Source organism: Chelonoidis abingdonii, chromosome 2 (assembly GCF_003597395.2).
Source record: "Chelonoidis abingdonii isolate Lonesome George chromosome 2, CheloAbing_2.0, whole genome shotgun sequence".
In the NCBI taxonomy this organism is placed as follows: Eukaryota; Metazoa; Chordata; order Testudines; family Testudinidae; genus Chelonoidis; species Chelonoidis abingdonii.
Window position 1 is genome coordinate 302,879,207 of NC_133770.1, and position 9,286 is coordinate 302,888,492.

Below are 9,286 nucleotides of genomic sequence, written 5' to 3' on the forward strand. Positions count from 1 at the left end.
CAGTGGGGGAGGTTTAGGTTGGCTATTAGGAAAAACTTTTTCACTAGGAGGGTGGTGAAGCACTGGAATGGGTTCCCTAGGGAGGTGGTGGAATCTCCATCCTTAGAGGTTTTGAAGGTCAGGCTTGACAAAGCCCTGGCTGGGATGATTTAGTTGGGAATTGGTCCTACTTTGAGCAGGGGGTTGGACTAGATGACATACTGAGATCCCTTCCAACCCTGATATTCTATGATTCTGTGAGAGTTGGGGGAAGCGGGGGGGTGGAGAGCAACCTAGGAAGGTAGCAAGACCTGAGCCAGGAGAGATTAACTCTATCAAGGTATTTGAAAGTATAGGCAGCAGCAGCGAGTTTAGCAAACTGAGAAAGCATATAAAGGAAAAAACTTAACCAATATGTACAAATATTTGAGACAGAAGATTCTATTTTTAGACATGAGCATGGAGTGTGGTTCTGTGAGTAAAAGCAGTTGAGAAACCACACCCTGAGTTTTTATCCTGGCTTTGAGAGGAGAGTGGGGGTAGTTAACTGCTCTTGTAAAACCTGAATTTGTTCCCCCAGTGTCTGTTGCTTTTGTGTGCATGCCAAATGGATGGTGGGAGTGCCCTTTTTAGCTTTAGTTAACTATTTTTGGGCAACTCCATGTGTTAATGCATCAATTTTAGGTGTTAAGCTGCTTAATTTTGGTTTTTTACTTTGAAATTCTTTTGTATACATTCCCCTGCGATTAAGTTGCAGCTCCTGTCTCCTAATGTGCTCTGTGAACTGTTCAATTTTTTCCTTCGTCCGATTTACCAATTCAATGAAAGTCTTGCATGCTTTTCCTTCTGTGCACTTACTTGTCCAGTTCTGACAGGCACCAGTCTAGGTCTCAGCTTAAGTTTAACCGGAACCTGGCTTTTATTATAAGATGATGGTTGCAATGCAGTGGACCCCGTTTCATCTGTTAATTTTCCTAGGGCCACCTTTTTCCACTTCTGTCCCCATTCCTCAGGCACAGGGAGCTTTCTGAAGCCTACTGTTGACCACAACTATTGATAACAGGGGATGACACATTGCTCTTTTGTAGATTTCTTACGGCTGTTTTCAGTGTTTTATTCTGTTCCTCTGCTGGTTGTCTCTGGGCTGCTTGTCACCCTGCAAGGATGGTGGGAGCATTCCAGGGCTGTGCAGCTTCTTTCGATTCTTTTAATTCTTTCTTTGTTACTGTTACTTGCCCTGCCAATTTTGTGGAGTGCTGTTTTAACCATTTAACAGCCATAGTTTGCAATAGTCTATATTTCAAGGCTACTGTCTCTGCCCTAGCCTTACAAATTACATTATATGTTTCTTCCCCATTAGATTTTTTAAACACTGTGGGGATTTGCAGGGAGGGCTTACGGATGTTCCCTAACTCGTGGTTTTCTGTCATGTTATATCGCAATTCCTACGGCTCAGTCAGCGGAGGGCCTTACCACTGCCCCCTAAGCCAGACAAAGATCACTCCTCAGGTGGCACCTTAGGGTATGTCTACACTACGGGATTATTTCGATTTTACATAAACCGGTTTTATAAAACAGATAGTATAAAGTCGATTGCACGCCGCCCCTTGGAATTCTGGGTTGAGAGCCCAGTGCCTGATGGGCAAAAATCATTGTTGCAGGTGGTTCTGGGTACAGCCTCACCCCTCCCTAAGTGAAAACAGCAGACAACCATTTTGCTCCTTTTTTCCTGGGTGAACTGTGCAGACACCATAGCACAGCAAGCATGGACCCCGCTCAGCTCAACACCGCAATCATGAACATTGTAAACACCTTGCGCATTCTCTTGCAGTGTATGGTGAACCATGAACTGCAAAGGCAGGCAAGGAGGAGGCAGCTACGGCAGCATGGCGACGAGAGTGATGAGGACATGGACACTGAATTCTCCCTAAACGCGGGTCCCTGCGCTTTGGAGCTCCTGCTGGTAATGGGGCAGGTTCTACCCATTGAACGCCGATTTTGGGCCCGGGAAACAAGCACAGACTGGTGAGACCACATAGTTTTGTGGGTATGCGGCAATTCGCAGAGGCTGCGAAGCTTTCGCATGCATAAGAGCACTTTCATGGAACTTTGTGACTTGCTTTCCCCTGCCCTGAAACGCCATAATACCAAGATGAGAGCAGCCCTCACAGTGGAGAAGCGAGTGGCAATAGCCCTCTGGAAGCTTGCAACACTAGACAGCTACCAGTCAGTCGGGAATCAATTTGGAGTGGGCAAATCTATTGTGGGGGCTGCTGTGATGCAAGTAGCCAAAGCAATCATTAAGCTGCTGCTACGCAAGGTTGTGACTCTGGGAAAGGTGCAGGTCATAGTGGATGGCTTTGCTGCAATGGGATTCCGTGAGCCAGACCTAGGTCTTGCCACTTTCACTCCTGTCCCCAGCAAGCCTCCAGACTCGACTCCCCCTCCAGCCCGCCTCTCTCTGCCTCAAGCTCCTTCCCGGGGGCAGGAAGGTCACCTGATCCCTTTGTCTCCAACAACCTTCAGTTGGTCACTCTTTGCAGAGGGGGGCCCAGGCCATCGTTGCTAGGAGACAGAGTGGCCAGGCATTTAGTGCCACTGGCCCCTTCCTCTGCCAGCAATCACACACCCTATCCCACCACCTAGATACTTAAGAACTGCCTAGGGGACACTGAGGCACCAACACAGTGTTCAGTAAGCAAACATTAGGAACAGCTCCCAGATTCTGTCACACTTCCATTCGCAGAAGCCACCCCCACCCCCACCCCCTCCAATTCTCTAGGTGATCGGCTTTTAACCCTCCCTCCCCCACCGCCATGGCTGGTATCATGCGAAGATCACTTAGCCCTAATCACCTCCTTCTCCCCCTGCCCCCCGCATGGCTGGTAGCTGGGAAGATTTCTGCTGGCCAAACACAGAAAGCTCAGTGCTAGCCTTCCTCCCCTCCCCCTGCCCTGGCTACATGCAGGAAGAATTTCTTGTAAGCCAACAGTAAACACCTCTGTAGGAAAAGGCCATCTCCTGTCCCCTTAATTAAATCCTGAATTTCAACCAGGTTACCATGAATGATATCACTCTGTGAGAATAACAGAGCGAGATAAAGGAACAGATTTTCTTGAATGCAGCAATCACCGGGACATACGCAGCTAATGCTTTGTCATGGCAATGATACCGAAACTTGCTATAGCATGGCGTGTAAAGTGTCTACCATGGTGGACGGAACAAGGCGCCTGCCCCAGAAACCTGCTGCAAAGGCTTGGAGTACCTCCAGGAGTGCTTCATGGAATTCCCTGGAGATTTCGCTCCATCCCAACATGTTACAACTTTTCCAGTACTTACTGCCCCGAATGCATCCCAAAGCTCTCAGGGCAAATTCAATCATTAAAAAAAGCTTTCTTTTAAAAACCTGTTTAATTTACAAAGGCTACACTCCCAGAGGTCGCTTCCATGGGTTCACTGTCTGGCTAGTGTGTTGGGAGCGGCTGGGACGTAATTCTTCTGGTAGAAAAAGATTCCTGGCTGTTGGGCTGACGGAGTGCCTGTGTGCTCTCTGCAAGCTTCGTCTTCCTCTTCCCCTTCCTCCAACTTTTCCCGTCTGCATAATACCTCAGGCATGGCTGAGATTACCCACCCCCACCACAAGAATCCAAGGACGGGGTGGGGTAGTCGTGGCGCAGCCCTAAAATTGCCATGCAGCTCAGCGTAGAAGCGCGCATGTTTTCGCGGCCCTCCCCAGACTCGTTTGCTTCGTGGTTTTCTGGTAGGCTTGTCTAAGTCCTTCACTTTCACTCTTGTGACGTTATTGTTATAAACTGGGACCATGTATAGAACACTGGGTGGCAACCAAGGATCTGTAGTGCACAATCCTATGTAAAGGGGTCATATAAGGTGTCTAAGACCAGGTACGGGTTACTGGTTATGATATGCTGTCTTATGTTCTGTATCATATTTTGTCGAAGTTATAAGTATTGGTCTGTACTTGTCTGTATTTCCAAAATGGTGTGCTCCGAAGTTACTGTTCGGAAGAACACCCAGACAAGTTGGGTGGTCAGCTCAGCTTAGCCTGCTTGAATGGCCCATTAAGTGACCATCACCCTACACAGACGACCCATTCAAGAAGGCGTTACACCCTGTGACCAGCAAAGTGACAGAACTGGTCCCATGTGATGCAGACCCATTTTGCTGTAACTTTCCACAGTAGGAACAAACGGAATGTTCTTACACACACTGCGAAAGTCTTCTATTAAGGCAAAGGGCTCATCTCCATTTGTCTTCAAACCTGCCTTCTACCTCTGGAGGCTGAACTTTGCTATTAAGCTGAAGCTCTGCCACAAAGACTTGCATAACCCATCCCAGCGGGGGAATGTTCCAAGACCAAATTTGAACCTGCAGTTTACTCCATCACTGCTACAAGCCTGAACTAAAGGACTTTGGCCATGCACTGTGTGGAATTGATTCAGTTTAACCAATTCAGCCTCATCTCTCTATCTTTTCCTTTTTGAATAAACTTTTAGCTTTTAGATTCTAAAGGAATTGGCAACAGCCGTGATTTGTGGGTAAGATCTGTTTGTATATTGACCTGGGTCTGGGGCTTGGTCCTTGGGATCGAGAGAACCTTTTCTTTACTGGGGTGTTGTTTTCATAAAACCATTCATCCCAGGACGTGTGGGAACTGGTGGTGATGCTGGGAGACTGGAGTGTCTAAGGAAATTGCTTGTGTGACTTGTGGTTAGCCAGTGGGTGAAACCGATGTCCTTTTTGTCTGGCTGGTTTTGGTTTGCCTTAGAGGTGGAAAAACCCCAGCCTTGGGCTGTGACTGCCCTGTTGAGCAATTGGTCCTGAATTGGCACTCTCAGTTGGTCTGCCAGATGACATCGTCAAACTCTGCACACTGCACTGAGTCCTTGGTGTGTGCCTTTCTCCATCATGGCCTTGGAAATTTTTTCGAATGTTTTTCATTGTCTTTTGGAACGGAGTTCTGTTAGCACAGAATCCTCTCCCACATATAGCGATCAGATCCAGTACCTTCCCTGCGGTCCAAGCTGGAGCTCTTTCTATTCTCAGGAGACTGCATTGCCACCTGTGCTGATGAGCTCTGCGTGGTTACCTGTGCTGATCAGAGCTCCACCTGGGCAAACAGGAAATGAAATTTAAAAGTTCTCGGCCTTTTTCCTGTCTACCTAGCCAGTGCATCCGAGTTCAGATTGCTGTCCAAGCAGTCAAGTGGTGCACTGTGGAGGATATGGTCCGGAGGCCAATACCATCGATTTGCGGCCTCACTAACTCTAATCCGATATGATAATACCGATTTTAGCGCTACTTCTCTCGTTGAGGAGGAGTACAGAAACCGATTTAAAGAGCCCTTTATATCGATTTAAAGGGCCTTGTAATGTGGCCGGGTGCGGCGTTAAATTGGTTTAACTCTGTTAAAATCGGTATAAACAGGTAGTGTAGACCAGGCCTTAGAGACTTACAAATTTATTCGGGCATAAGCGTCTGATGAAGTGGGTTCTAGCCCACAAAAGCTTATGCCTGAATAAATTTGTTAGTCTCTAAGGTGCCACAAGGACTCCTCGTTGTTTTGGCTGATACAGACTAACACGGTCAACACTCTGAAACTCCTCAGGGATGCATTCTTATACACAGCTACAAACAAATTACACATCACCCCAACGTGTTGAGGTACAACCCCTCTGCATGTTAGGGTGCCGCCTCTCACCTTGCTATCTGTGTGGGATGTGCAAGTATTGGAGTGTTCTTAGTACCATCCTGGCACATGTTTATATCACTGGTGTCCTGTATATTTTTGGTATGTGTATTCTTGCAGCATCAGACCTTTCCTTGCCAGCTTCTGTGAGCAGGGCCTGCCTCTGGCTAACTGCTTCACTTTGCTTTATGTGAGCAAAGTCTTGACCATTACTTTAGCTCAGGCCTCAGGCCTCACACCGGGCCTCTGATATAAGGGTTTATGTTTCAGGGCCTCCTCTTGCGACAAGATAACACCAAAAACCTTACTAGAGTCAAGATATACCACATCTACTGCTCCCCCCATCCCTAAGGCTTGTTACCCTGCCAGAGAAGATTATGTTGGGTTGACATGATTTGTTCTTGACAAATTCATCCTGACTGTTACTTATCACCTCATCATCTTCTAACTGGCTACAAATTGATTGTTTGATTATTTGCTGCATTATCTTCCAGGTACCAAAGTTAAGCTGACTGGTCTGTAATTCCCTGTGGTGTCCTTATTCCCCTTTTAATAGATGGATAAACACAGTACTTCTTTGCAGTCATCTGAGATCTCTCCCGTCCTCCATGAGTTTCTCAAGGAGAACCCTACCCATAGTCACCAATGGCTCTGAGATCTCTTCAGCCAGTTCCTCAAGTATTCTAGTGTAAGGGGACTGTGATCCCCTTATTAAAACTTGTGGGGGGAGGTTATTGCTAGCTCCCAGTACCAGAAGGAAGGGGGAGGGTCGATGGGAAATCAGGACCCTGAGACTGACAGTCCCCAGGAACAATGGGGAGAGGTCTGATTGACAGAGCGGGCAGACTAATGAGGGAGTCAGGAGGCCAAGAGGGTCCCATCCTCTGGGTGAGCTGGAATTGCCTGAGTCAGACAGAGTGGGGCTGAGCTAAGGAGAAAGCAGGGGCCGAGCTGAGCTGGGGAGCAGGGTCGGACTGTGACAAAGTGGGGGGTTTTCTTTGTTTTCCAGTGGGTTGCATGCAGAGGGAGTGGGACTCAGTGTCCCTGGATGTTACTGGTTTAACAAGGGGAGGGGAGAGGGAGTTTGTTGGCACACAGGACCGGAGAGGGACTCAGGACCCCAGCCAATGGCCTGGAGGATGGAGACCCCAGCGACTGGTGACCTGGAGACCCAGCTCAGGAGACACAGCCAGTTCTGGCCAGTGGGGGGACAATGGGCTGCAATGACAGGACCCCAGTGACCTGACCAGCCAGTTCCAGCCAGAGGGGCCAGAGGAGGCTGAGAAGAGAGGAGACCCAGGCCTTCCTGTTTACGACCCTGTTTCCCTGGAGAGAAGACAATGGACAGAGGGGTCTTGGGGCCGGGGATATTGGAGACCCAGCTGGGAAGAAGAGGGGCTTTGGGCTGGAGAGGGGGAGCTGACAGAGCCCACCTGGATGCAGGGGGACTGGGATATGCTGTGCTGAGGGAGGCCAGGCCTGAGACCTTGAGAGTTTCCTGTGCTGGGTTCAACTCTCAATAAACGTTCCTGTTTTGCGCTGGCTGAGAGTCGCTCCGGGCTAGATAACAGGCTTGTATCAACCCCTTTGGGGGTGGAGGCCCTGGGGGTCCAGAGCACGTGGACTCCCGGAGGGGGCCCATGGCAGAGACAGACATGCTGAGGCTCAGAGAGGTGCAGCTCCAGGAGGTGGAGGGGCCTGACCCTGAAAGAGCGTGGACCCCTGAGAAGGGCTGTCACACTGAAAGGGACACCCCCCACGGACTGCACGGGGCCATGACTGGGCACAATCTGTGAGTCCGTAATATGGGCCAAGTCCAGAGGGGCCAGAGAAACAGCCCAGGGAGCTGGAGGCAGGGTGGACTGGAGCTGGAGGCAGAGTGGTGGGCTGGGGCTGGGGCTGGAGCAACCTGGAGCTGAGCGTCATGAGCAGCTGTGGGGAGCAAGGGGCCCCTGGGCAGTTGGTCCAGTGCAGGGATATGCCACCAGCCAAGAGGCCCTGCAGGCCAGACTTGTGGGGGGTGGGATCGTAACCCCGATGGGGTGGGGTCGATGCCGGGGAGAAGGGTCTTGCCCCCTACAGCCTGAGAGCGTGTGGCCACCGCCAGAGCCAGAGTCCAACCCACAGTGCCCCTGCAGCACAGCCAGGGCCTGGGCAGGGGCCTGGGATGTGGGAGGAACAGACTGAACTGCCCTGACGTTCCAGAGACGTTGTATGTGACATCCCCGTGCCACAGAGCAGGGTGACGGCTTTTCCTGTTACCTTTCCCATTTTTTCCTTATTTTTTTAAAATTGATTAATTGCTGTTTAATAAATTGTATTAAGCTTCCAGTGCAGAGAGAGCACCCCGGAGTGGGGACAGCCTAGCCTCTGCCCTGAATGACCACAACAAGGTTGGGGATTGAGCCCCCCAGGAATCCTGGGCCCAGCCTTGTTGGGGTTACGAGGACTCTGCCAGAGAGGAGAGTGTAAGGGGTTCTTGAGGGCAGGGAGGCCTCTGGGTAAAGGAAGTGGGAGTGAGGACTCAGATCCTTTTGCTAGGCCACTTCACCGGGGTCATATATACACCAGGAAAGTTCCCCACAACAATGGAAGCATTCCTTCGCTTACACTAGGATGTATTTCATCAGGCCCTGCCCACTTGAAGGCAGCTAACTTGCCCAAGCAATTCTTAACTTGTTTTTCCCCTATTTTAGCCTCAGACCCTACCCCTTTTATGCTGATGTTCACCATGTTAGTAGCCTGATCATTGCTAACTTTTTTGGTGAAAACTGAAACAAAAAGGGAATCTAACGCTTTGGTCATTGCTGCATTTTCTTCTGTTGTCTTTCCTTCCTCCTTGAGTAATGGGCCTACTCTGTCCTTGGTCTTTCTCTCTGTTCTAAAGTATTTGTAAAAACTTTTCTTGTTACCCTACATCTTCTCATTTTGTGCCTTTCTAATTTTGTCCCTACGTGCGTGTCTGTTTTTAGATGCGTTCTTCCATAATGTGACCTAGTTTCCCCTTTTTGTATGAATTTTTTGAGGGTTTCAGGCTTCCGATCTTTCCTATGCGCTGGGATAGTTTACTCTTGTGTCCTTAAAAACAGCAATTTTTTAAAGGAGACAACTCTCCTGAACTCTTTTTTTCCCTTTGACTTGCTTCCTATGGGATCCTACTTACCAATTCCCTGAGTTTGCTAAAGTCTGCCTTCTTGTAGTCCATAAAAAGTTGTCTCCATTGCATTCCAAGAACTTGGTGGATAATCTGTGCCCTGCTGTGTTATTTTCCTAACAGCTGTCTGGGTAGCTGAAGTCCCTATCACCACCAAGTCCTGTGCTTTGGATAATTTGGTTAGTGATTTTAAAAAAGCCTCATTCGCCTCTTCTCCCTGGTTAGGTGGTCTAGAGTAGACACCTACTATGACATCGCCCCCTTCATCCTTACCCAGAGAGTGTCAGCGAGTCTGCCACCCACTTCTCTCTGTCCCTGCCAGCAGGTATATGGGATCTTGGGGAGCAATTACCACACAGGTGGGGTGCAAAATAAACTTTGTTAAGAAAATGCAAAAAAACAGGGAAAATTCAATAGTGAGGGGTATGGGGTTTGTTAAGGTAGAC